The sequence below is a fragment of the Lissotriton vulgaris genome, chromosome 9 (assembly GCF_964263255.1).
Source record: "Lissotriton vulgaris chromosome 9, aLisVul1.2, whole genome shotgun sequence".
Lineage (NCBI taxonomy): Eukaryota > Metazoa > Chordata > Amphibia > Caudata > Salamandridae > Lissotriton > Lissotriton vulgaris.
Window position 1 is genome coordinate 834,103,307 of NC_141697.1, and position 12,498 is coordinate 834,115,804.

The 12,498-nt window shown below is 48.8% G+C and overlaps 1 protein-coding gene across 1 annotated transcript in view; it reads left to right on the forward strand.

The window, feature by feature from the left end:
- LOC147692327 (gastric inhibitory polypeptide receptor-like) overlaps positions 1-12,498 on the forward strand; it is a 1,656,621-nt gene that overhangs the window by 1,608,627 nt on the left and 35,496 nt on the right. The window lies entirely within an intron of this gene.

Sequence of the window (12,498 nt, forward strand, 5' to 3'; positions counted from 1 at the left end):
AGTTAGGCTGGCCTGCTCTCCCATAGGGATGCATGGGGAATGTCTGTGTCCCTGGTAGTTCCTGATGCGTGAGGAGTGCAGACTCGAATTTGGTATGTGCGAGCTCGTGAGAATGAATGCTTCGCAATGGTGTATGTGGCATGTGTGTGTCATGTGTAGAAATGTCACTTCCAGGAGTTGGCATATTAATGTAAAATATGCCTGCCGTGTGATTGGCTGGAGCTGGCTGGTGAGCCTGGCTCCAGGAAGGCTGGATGGGTCTGCCCGGTGGTGAGTGTGAGATTAGCATGTTGATGGCTTGGGAGGAGTGCACCTGGTCCCTGATGGGCCTGGACTTTCCCCACACAATGCTGGCTCCACCCCCTGTAGTGCGACTGATGACCCTAGCCCTGCCAGTGAATTAAATGGGTGGTTGAGCTATCAAGGGTACTTCAAAACCAGCTGCAACTGGTTTCCCCCCACCCTGCACCTACAGACAAAGGAATTTTGTTTATAAAAATGGGGCTGTGTCCCCACAGAAGTTGTTCTCTGTTCTGCTCCAGGATCCTGCCAGAGGGGGCTTCTGCTGTTGCTGGGGGCAGGAGGACCGCCACTTGGCTTGTCTCCCTGCCAGGAGACCCAGTGAGCTGGCTCTGGCCCTGCCTTGCCCCCCAGCCTGCCTCCAGACCCTTGCTGGAGGTATACTTTGCTTAGAGCGCCTGGAAGTGCTCTTATTTTGACTTATAGCACTAGGAGCGCTTTATTTTCCTTTAGCGCTGAGCGCGCTTCTCTTTGCCCTGAAGCGCTTGGGAGCGCTTTGCCGATTTTCACACCAAATTGCGGCGAAAAGCGAGTGCCTACTTCGCTTTATATTTTTATTTAAAGGCCGGAGCCCACCCGGCATTGCCCCGTTCTTGGATTTGTATTTATCACGAGGGAGCCCACTCCTCGGATACTGAGACCCCGCCTGCCTGCCTAAAACGGGCCGCCGCGCTGCCCGCGACGACCCGGAAGCATTGGGCCGGCTGACCAATTGCAGCGCGGCCCCCTCGAGTCCAACCGGAAGTCCCGCCCCCGGCAGCAGAGAAGCAGCCGGCCGAGTCCCCGAGGCTCCCCGAGGGAAGAGGAGCCCCGCGCTGCTGACAGGAGGTCCGGTGAGTGGGGCTGGGAGAGCGAGTGGAGGGAGGAGGGTGTTGGGGCACATTGCCGGTGCCCGCCCCTCCCCTCTGGTTGTGTTAGAGCCCCGAGAGGTTCGCAGGGCGCCTAGTGGTTTCGAGCCCAGAGAGGCTCGTGGGGCACTGGCCATTCCTCTTTTGTTTCCTGAGCGGCCCCAGTTGGCAGAGGGCCGCTCCAACGATCCCAGCGGCAGTCATTTGTCTGAGTCCCCTGTGAGGGACTCCAACAAGCCCACATATGTGTTGCAGAGCCCCGAGAGGCTCTAAGGTGCCATTCCTGAACACGAGCCCCGAGAGGCTCCAGGGCCCCGCAGTTGTTCAGAGCCCAGCGAGGCTCCAGCCCACATATTGATCTTTGAGCCCCGAGAGGCTCTGGGGGCCATTTTCATTGTTTAGAGCGCTGAAGCTCTAAATTGCCTATTTGCTGTGTGAGCCCTGAGAGAGGCTCTTGGGACACGAGTGTGGTCAGTAGCCCCGAGGCTCCCACACAGTACTTCCACCCCTGTGTTCTTGAGCCCACGTGGCTCCAACGTATGCCCAGCATTATTCACAACTCTCCAGCACTTAGTGGACAGTTGCTACATTTAGGCTTTGTGTTCTTGGCTGCCTGCGCAGCCTTCCCTGACAATTTGGACTCAGGGCATTTCAGCCCTTGCGAGGCCAGTTGGCCTGAGGGACAGTTCTAGTGTTGTGCTATGTGCACCCTGCGCATTGTAATTTACTTGTGTATGTGATTCCTGTGCGAATGTTCTACCTGCACCTCTGAATGTGTTTTAATGCCTCATGTGCAATGTGTTTCATGTTTTATCCCCTTTGCTAAGAGTGACCTGCTTAGAGGATTGTTTCTGTTCCATTACCTTTGATAAAAGTGACCTGCTTAGGTATTCTATGTTTTATCCCCTTTGCTAAGAGTGACCTGCTTAGAGGATTGTTTCTGTTCCATTACCTTTGCTAAAAGTGACCTGCTTAGGTATTCTATGTTTTATCCCCTTTGCTAAGAGTGACCTGCTTAGAGGATTGTTTATGTTATTACCTTTGCAAAATGTGACCTGCTTAGGTGATTGTTTAGGTTTCCTTCCCTTTGCTAAAAGTGACCTGCTTAGGTGATGGTATTCCTTCCTTAGGTCCTGATGATAAGGTCCTAGTTCCCTGCGTGATTTTCCTACAGTGTTTAGGGTTGCGTAGGAGGTATTTACTCTTTACCAGTGATTACTGGTTGTGTGCTGCATTTACAATGTTAGTGCTACAGTCATTATATGTTTATGTGCTAAGTGTTATACCTACAAGTATTATTTCTAACAAGTGCCTACCCCTGACAGTGGTCCATGTGGCCCTGTTCTGTACATAATCCCTTGTAAATTTTGCCCGTGCCTGTTGGCACATTGTAAAGTTTGTGTGTTATCTAATGTGTTTTTACTATAATACAAAGGCAATTTTTTATATAACCTTGTGTGGAGCTTCCTTTTTGGTGGGCCTTGGGTGATGTTGCTGGGGTGCGTGAGCAGATACTTAACTCATATCGCCTCCAAGTTTAGCCTTGCTGCTCACGCCACGTTACCTAGAGGGTGAGCAGGGGTTATCTTGGCGTATAACTCCCTTGCCCTGACTTAGGAGTGGTGGTCTCTGACTGACTTTGGCGTGAGCCCTGGCCAGCCAGGGATCCCGTTTCTAACAGGGAGATCTTCCTCTGGACTGAGAACATTTCTCGTTAGGAAGTGTCTGTTTAGTATTTTCCCACTTCTTTTTAGGAGTAGTGAGATTATTTTTAATAAACACCTTTTCAGGATTTTCTGTTAATTCGGGTTTTACTGGTTTCCCCCCAAACTATCTCTTCCTAATTCTTCCTAGGATTTTTCAATCATTCTAGCACGCTCATATGGTCGGTCTGTTATATCCGTTTCTTTTCACTTTTGGCGAATTGCCACTGATGCTGATTCACCTCTAATGTTAGCTAATAATACAGCTGAGACCTGTTTGAAATCTTTCAGTAATTTCATACCTAGATTTAAGGCCGGTTCTGGACCGTATTCATTTTGAATCTGCCTCAGAACATCTGGTATTACCGCCACAGATGGGACACCATGTGTTTTTGTGTAGATTGAAGCAAAGACTGTATCCCAAGTGTCACAGTCCTCCACATGTGGTGTTATACCCATTGGTAAACAGATTGTCAGAATTCTGTGTTTCTCATGAGGTGTACTATCAGGGAATACTGCCTCTATTTGAGTAATTTTCTGAGCTAACTAGAACGGAATTTGTTCCCTCTTTGCAGGCAATTGACCAATGACTGATTGTATAGTCTGTGGTGTGATTTTGTTTGTATTCCCCTGGTGAGGGGTGTGCTGTGGAATCCTTACAGCTGGTTGGACTTTTAAAGTCCTCATGACATATTGAACCAATTGTCTGTGTATTTTAATTAACTGTTTCAGCTGAGCTAACAGTTCTGGACCTGTCATTCCGTTAATGACAGGATGTGGTGTGTAGCTGGCCAGTACCGGCCATGTTGCTCCTGAACTACCTAGTGGACCGTGCCGGGTAATGTGATATTGATGTTTTACGGCACCTTTAAACCAGAGCTGATGCTCTTGGTAAGGTAATGGAATTTTAACGTCCTCGAAAGGGACGTATTTCACTCGAGGTTCCTCTACTTTGTAGTAGTGGAACTCGTGTGTTACCAGATTTGCTGTAGGAAACAGAATCCATGAATAGAATGCATCTATTTGCCGATATTCATGTGCCTCTATAACAAAGATTACTTTACCACCTCTCGATGATACTCCATTTTCTATAAGTTTTATAGTTATGGTTTTCCTATTACTCGCCGGGATGATTATTGCATCCGGGTCATTTTGTTGGAGATTTATGTCATCTAAGACTGCTTGAGCCGCAGCTGTAGTTAATAATTCGTCACTAATCATTATTTTACTGACTGAAGAGTTTGCAGAGCAAGTTTCAAGGAAACAAAGATTAGGTACACAATATTTTAGAACACTGTATCCTTCAACGTTGAACAAACCAAAAACTAATACATAGGATTTTCGTCCTACTCAGTTTTGGCGGATATTAACCTTTTACCCACTCCAGACGTCTATTGGAGTATTTTACGGGGAAAAGGGGTCTATGTGAAAAGCACAACTGAGTTACTCTAGTATCTAAGGTTAAATTATCGCCTTACCAAACGTTGGGCGTGCAGTTCCTATATTCCCAATAGGCTCTGCACATTGGAATAACATATACTATAGTTTAGACGTAGGACTGAGGTCGACTAGGTCTCTATCATATATATTAAACTTAATTGTGAGTGCCAGCTAGCTCAGAAGTCACTAGAAACTTTCTCGAATAAACAAGAAGGGATTAGTTTCTGACAACCGCATAAACATGACAACTTTGTTTCCCAAGAATAAGAAATCAATCTCTAGAGTCATGGAAACAATAGTTAACTATTTTACTCAGTCAAGTGTGCATGCTTTGTTTCACCAGGGATGCTGAGAAAATAGAGAGACGGGCGTTTTCAATAAAAGGTATTTATTGAACAGTCTTCTTTCTCAAGCATAAGAAATGTACTGTTACAATCGTAATGCTGGTTATAAAGTACAAGGTATATAATGACTAAAAGTACTCAACTGTTGCTTATAAAATACGCCTACCCCAGTGTACCTAACCTACGTCTAGTACGAGGGAAGAAGTAAGTGAGGTGTAGCTCAAGTTTAGTATTCTTTGCCAAGAATCTATTCCAAGAATTCTCTAGGGTCTAATCAGCTCCGTACCTTGGTTTAGAATGAAGGAGGTCTTGTATCTCTCTCTCAGTACTTGATTTCCCAGCAACCCGCAAGGGTGGCCTGGAAACACCGGAACTGGATTTCTCGGCAAGAGAAAAGACAGCGTCTCTCAGTGTGTCAGCTGGAGGGTCGGCTTCCTTCGGCACTTGCTGATCCAGAGTCTCGGGCATTCGATCTGCTCCAAACCACTGTGTGTCTGTCTGGGCCAGAGGTCTTCAAACTTTTGGATGCCGAGACCCCCCCAGTCAAAATTTGTAGGCGTAAGGACCTGCACTTGACAAAAAATTCTAAAAAATTCTAAACCTATAGGCAGAGCTACTGGAATTATGAGGCAGGTGAGAACCAAATAATGTGGCAGGCTGGACTAAATTGTATGGTAAGAAAATATAAATAATGCTATCTGATGCTGCATATTTTGGGATAGTATTGCTTCATTATTTTGAAATTGTTTACACACAGTAACACTGAGGAAATATTTCACCTCAACAGTACCAGTTTATAACGAAAATGCAGCAAAAAACAACAAAAAGATGTCTAGTCAACCTTTTTGAAGGGCCTTCCACTCCGCAGGAATACACGTTGCCACATTAAAAGCTCACCTGGCCCTGGCTGGAAGCAGCAGAGGTGCCGCCAAAAATCCTGGCGGTCTTATGCAGAGTTAAGCTGTTTACCCACGTCTCGTTCCTCTCACCCCCTCCCTTCCATTCCGCTCTCCTCTTCCAAGCCCGGATCTCTCTCTCACTTTGCAAGCCTTTTTCTTTCACCCCTTTTTATAACTTCTGAATTCTCCCCTTTCAACCTCTCACTTCACCTTTTGCCATTCTGTCTTTTCACTGCCTATATCTCTTGCATTTATCTCATGGCCTCTCTGGACCCGTCACCTCTCTCACCCCTCAACACTTCTCATTCACCTCAAGTCTCTCCCTTAAAATGTTTGCCTATTTGTATTTTACACATCTCCAGTCCCCATTCATCTTTCACATCTCCCCTTTGTTCTACCACAACTTCTTGAAGCAGCGTCCCTCTCCCCTCTTACCTCAGCACTCACCTCAGTGCTCCCTCTCTTCCCCTATTGCTACTGTCCCTCACCCACGTTGCATCAAATTCTCTTTTTACGTCACAGATCATCTCTCAGCTATCTTCTCTCACAGTTTTATAGTATCCCTCCTCTGTGCCCTCACCTTTCGCTCACACTCACTTCTCCTCTTGCGTTTCCGCACTTCCTTCAGTGCTACACATTTCTCCTAATCCCTGACCTCTTAAATCGAATTCTCTGGCACCCTTGCTGTCCTCTCTCATGCCATCTACTTTCACCCTCTCATCTCTCCTCACCACCTGTGCCAATCTGCTTATTGTTCCCTAATTCAGGAAGGCATGAATAGTCGCCCTCACTGCTTTGGTGCAGGCCGCACAGTTATGAAACCTGCACCCTCCTTTGCTTCGCTCCACCAAGAATCTATTATCCTTTAGAAACCTATAAAAACCTGGCTGTACGACCTGTAGGTTACCCCATTTGGCTGGTTCTCCTTCCACTGCTGTGTGTTTCTCATTTGCCATTTCAGGCAACAGGTGGATGGTTATTAGCCCAGGACACCTTTTTGTAACAGTAGCGCACTACTAATGGAAATAATATTAATAGGCAGAAGTGTGACCAGGAATGTGCGACCCCCTTTCTATCAATTCACACCCCTCCTTAGGGGTCGGGCCCCACAGTTTGAAGGCCCCTGCTTTAGAAGGATGTTGATGTTTGCCCATTAGCATTGGGATGCCAACATCTGTTATGTTTTTTAACTTTATATTACGCCCGAATCACCTCAACGGTGTATCTCGGCGCTGCGGGTAAACACCAGCAGCAGGACCAAAGGGCAAATTTAGAATAAGTAAGTCTTAAGTAATTTTGTGAATTTTGCGTAGTCTTTGCAGGTGCGAATATAGAAGGGCAAATGATTCCAATAGGTAGGGGCCAAATAATAAAAGCGATTGAAATGCAATCCCTTCCCTTTCCCTTTCCCTTTCACTGAATAACCTTTCACTGTCGCCAACAAAAAAAGGTAGAAAATCACAAACTGAAACTTTTATTTATTTTACTTTTTACATAGTTGCCAAGAGAACCATTAGAAATGTGACATATTATCAACTGATGACTCTTCAGGCAACAGCATGTTGCAGTCTGGGACTCGTCATTTTTTGACACTGTAAGCAAGAGTTTAACATCCCAACATGCAAAATATTACTGGCTAAAAAGCTATGATTGACTTAAGGAATCGGACGTGACTAATGGAAATAATATTAATAGGCAGAAGTGTGACCAGGAATGGGCGACCCCCTTTCTATCACTTCACCACCCCCCTGTGGGTCGGGCCCCACAGTTTAAAGACCCCTGGTCTAGGCAAATGTAGGCATATTTATACTTTGAAGGTGCAGAGTTTGACGTATGATTGGACTTTAATAACATCACTCAAAGACTCAGTTGTTTGAAAACTCCATGATTTCCTAGATAAATTAGTATTCAGGCGGGTGGAAGTCCCCAGCTGCTGAAGGGGGTTTCTCTAAGAAATCGTTGTTGATTCTTGGAACTTTGGGGAAGTAGCTGTAGGAGAGTAGGGTCTGCTTTCCTATGGTCACCCCACTTTTTGCTTTTTGCTTCAATGGTTTTCAACTTAATGTGGCTGTGGGCCTGCTAATCAGACCCACAGCCCTGCTGTTCTCTCTCTAAATTCACAACCATGTACTTTAGGTACATTACCAATTGTGATTGGGTCACCTTATCAGCCCCTGTACAGTGCACTATAGGTACCCAGGGCATAGGTGTATCCAAGGCCTACCAGGGGCTGCGGTACAAAAGGGGGTGGTGATGGACCGAGCATCTGAATCAATCAAACACTCACAACCAGTCAAAAGATCTGGGTTTAATCCATCACCGTTCTTTAGCCCACTCTGCCACCCCAGTTCAGACATGGCTATATGAAAATCAGTCTGACCCTGTGCCTCATGGTAACAGTCCAGCTCGAACTGCCAAGCCATGTCTTCCCTGGAACGGAAACAAGCTTCCGAGGACCGGTGTCTGGCATTCCAGCCGTCTTCAGCCCGGCTTGCTTGAATCCAGTGGCAAAGTGAGCAAGGGACTCATGTCTGAGCATACCCTGCCACACTTATGGCGGCCAAAAGCGGTACAAAAGGGGGTGGTGATGGACGGAGCATCTGAATCAATCAAACACTCACACCCAGTCAAAAGATCTGGGTTTAATCCATCACCGTTCTTTAGCCCACTCTGCCACCCCAGTTCAGACATGGCTATATGCAAATCAGTCTGACCCCGTGCCTCATGGGAACAGTCCAGCCCGAACTGCCAAGCCATGTCTTCCCTGGACCGGGAACAAGCTTCCGAGGACCGGTTTCTGGCATTCCAGCCGTCTTCAGCCCGGCTTGCTTGAATCCAGTGGCAAAGTGAGCAAGGGACTCACGTCTGAGCATACCCTGCCACATTTATGGCGGCCATAAGCGGTACAAAAGGGGGTGGTGATGGACGGAGCATCTGAATCAATCAAACACTCACACCCAGTCAAAAAATCTGGGTTTAATCCATCACCGTTCTATAGCCCACTCTGCCACCCCAGTTCAGACATGGCTATATGCAAATCAGTCTGACCCTGTGCCTCATGGGAACAGTCCAGCCCGAACTGCCAAGCCGTGTCTTCCCTGGACCGGGAACAAGCTTCCGAGGACCGGTTTCTGGCATTCCAGCCGTCTTCAGCCCGGCTTGCTTGAATCCAGTGGCAAAGTGAGCAAGGGACTCACGTCTGAGCATACCCTGCCACACTTATGGCGGCCAAAAGCGGTACAAAAGGGGGTGGTGATGGACGGAGCATCTGAATCAATCAAACACTCACAACCAGTCAAAAGATCTGGGTTTAATCCATCACCGTTCTTTAGCCCACTCTGCCACCCCAGTTCAGACATGGCTATATGCAAATCAGTCTGACCCTGTGCCTCATGGGAACAGTCCAGCCCGAACTGCCAAGCGATGTCTACCCTGGACCGGAAACAAGCTTCCGAGGACCGGTTTCTGGCATTCCAGCCGTCTTCAGCCCGGCTTGCTTGAATCCAGTGGCAAAGTGAGCAAGGGACTCACGTCTGAGCATACCCTGCCACACTTATGGCGGCCAAAAGCGGTACAAAAGGGGGTGGTGATGGACGGAGCATCTGAATCAATCAAACACTCACAACCAGTCAAAAGATCTGGGTTTAATCCATCACCGTTCTTTAGCCCACTCTGCCACCCCAGTTGAGACATGGCTATATGCAAATCAGTCTGACCCTGTGCCTCATGGGAACAGTCCAGCCCGAACTGCCAAGCCATGTCTACCCTGGACCGGAAACAAGCTTCCGAGGACCGGTTTCTGGCATTCCAGCCGTCTTCAGCCCGGCTTGCTTGAATCCAGTGGCAAAATGAGCAAGGGACTCACGTCTGAGCATACCCTGCCACACTTATGGCGGCCAAAAGCGGTACAAAAGGGGGTGGTGATGGACGGAGCGTCTGAATCAATCAAACACTCACACCCAGTCAAAAGATCTGGGTTTAATCCATCACTGTTCTTTAGCCCACTCTGCCACCCCAGTTCAGACATGGCTATATGCAAATCAGTCTGACCCTGTGCCTCATGGTAACAGTCCAGCCCGAACTGCCAAGCCATGTCTTCCCTGGACCGGAAACAGGCTTCAGAGGACCGGTTTCTGGCATTCCAGCTGTCTTCAGCCCGGCTTGCTTGAATCCAGTGGCAAAGTGAGCAAGGGACTCACGTCTGAGCATACCCTGCCACATTTATGGCGGCCATAAGCGGTACAAAAGGGGGTGGTGATGGACGGAGCATCTGAATCAATCAAACACTCACACCCAGTCAAAAAATCTGGGTTTAATCCATCACCGTTCTATAGCCCAATCTGCCACCCCAGTTCAGACATGGCTATATGCAAATCAGTCTGACCCTGTGCCTCATGGGAACAGTCCAGCCCGAACTGCCAAGCCGTGTCTTCCCTGGACCGAGAACAAGCTTCCGAGGACCGGTTTCTGGCATTCCAGCCGTCTTCAGCCCGGCTTGCTTGAATCCAGTGGCAAAGTGAGCAAGGGACTCACGTCTGATCATACCCTGCCACACTTATGGCGGCCAAAAGCGGTACAAAAGGGGGTGGTGATGGACGGAGCATCTGAATCAATCAAACACTCACAACCAGTCAAAAGATCTGGGTTTAATCGATCACCGTTCTTTAGCCCACTCTGCCACCCCAGTTCAGACATGGCTATATGCAAATCAGTCTGACCCTGTGCCTCATGGGAACAGTCCAGCCCGAACTGCCAAGCCATGTCTACCCTGGACCGGAAACAAGCTTCCGAGGACCGGTTTCTGGCATTACAGCCGTCTTCAGCCCGGCTTGCTTGAATCCAGTGGCAAAGTGAGCAAGGGACTCACGTCTGAGCATACCCTGCCACACTTATGGCGGCCAAAAGCGGTACAAAAGGGGGTGGTGATGGACGGAGCATCTGAATCAATCAAACACTCACACCCAGTCAAAAGATCTGGGTTTAATCCATCACCGTTCTTTAGCCCACTCTGCCACCCCAGTTCAGACATGGCTATATGCAAATCAGTCTGACCCCGTGCCTCATGGGAACAGTCCAGCCCGAACTGCCAAGCCATGTCTTCCCTGGACCGGAAACAGGCTTCAGAGGACCGGTTTCTGGCATTCCAGCTGTCTTCAGCCCGGCTTGCTTGAATCCAGTGGCAAAGTGAGCAAGGGACTCACGTCTGAGCATACCCTGCCACATTTATGGCGGCCATAAGCGGTACAAAAGGGGGTGGTGATGGACGGAGCATCTGAATCAATCAAACACTCACACCCAGTCAAAAAATCTGGGTTTAATCCATCACCGTTCTATAGCCCACTCTGCCACCCCAGTTCAGACATGGCTATATGCAAATCAGTCTGACCCTGTGCCTCATGGGAACAGTCCAGCCCGAACTGCCAAGCCATGTCTTCCCTGGACCGGGAACAAGCTTCCGAGGACCGGTTTCTGGCATTCCAGCCGTCTTCAGCCCGGCTTGCTTGAATCCAGTGGCAAAGTGAGCAAGGGACTCACGTCTGAGCATACCCTGCCACACTTATGGCGGCCAAAAGCGGTACAAAAGGGGGTGGTGATGGACGGAGCATCTGAATCAATCAAACACTCACAACCAGTCAAAAGATCTGGGTTTAATCCATCACCGTTCTTTAGCCCACTCTGCCACCCCAGTTCAGACATGGCTATATGCAAATCAGTCTGACCCTGTGCCTCATGGGAACAGTCCAGCCTGAACTGCCAAGCCATGTCTACCCTGGACCGGAAACAAGCTTCCGAGGACCGGTTTCTGGCATTCCAGCCGTCTTCAGCCCGGCTTGCTTGAATCCAGTGGCAAAGTGAGCAAGGGACTCACGTCTGAGCATACCCTGCCACACTTATGGCGGCCAAAAGCGGTACAAAAGGGGGTGGTGATGGACGGAGCATCTGAATCAATCAAACACTCACACCCAGTCAAAAGATCTGGGTTTAATCCATCACCGTTCTTTAGCCCACTCTGCCACCCCAGTTCAGACATGGCTATATGCAAATCAGTCTGACCCCGTGCCTCATGGGAACAGTCCAGCCCGAACTGCCAAGCCATGTCTTCCCTGGACCGGAAACAAGCTTCCGAGGACCGGTTTCTGGCATTCCAGCTGTCTTCAGCCCGGCTTCTTGAATCCAGTGGCAAAGTGAGCAAGGACTCACGTCTGAGCATACCCTGCCACACTTATGGCGGCCAAAAGCGGTACAAAAGAGGGTGGTGATGGACGGAGCATCTGAATCAATCAAACACTCACACCCAGTCAAATGATCTGGGTTTAATCCATCACCGTTCTTTAGCCTACTCTGCCACCCCAGTTCAGGCATGGCTATATGCAAATCAGTCTGACCCCGTGCCTCATGGGAACAGTCCAGCCCGAACTGCCAAGCCATGTCTTCCCTGGAAGGGAAACAAGCTTCCGAGGACCGGTTTCTGGCATTCCAGCCGTCTTCAGCTCGGCTTGCTTGAATCCAGTGGCAAAATGAGCAAGGGACTCACGTCTGAGCATACCCTGCCACACTTATGGCGGCCAAAAGCGGTACAAAAGGGGGTGGTGATGGACGGAGCGTCTGAATCAATCAAACACTCACACCCAGTCAAAAGATCTGGGTTTAATCCATCACTGTTCTTTAGCCCACTCTGCCACCCCAGTTCAGACATGGCTATATGCAAATCAGTCTGACCCTGTGCCTCATGGTAACAGTCCAGCCCGAACTGCCAAGCCATGTCTTCCCTGGACCGGAAACAGGCTTCAGAGGACCGGTTTCTGGCATTCCAGCTGTCTTCAGCCCGGCTTGCTTGAATCCAGTGGCAAAGTGAGCAAGGGACTCACGTCTGAGCATACCCTGCCACATTTATGGCGGCCATAAGCGGTACAAAAGGGGGTGGTGATGGACGGAGCATCTGAATCAATCAAACACTCACACC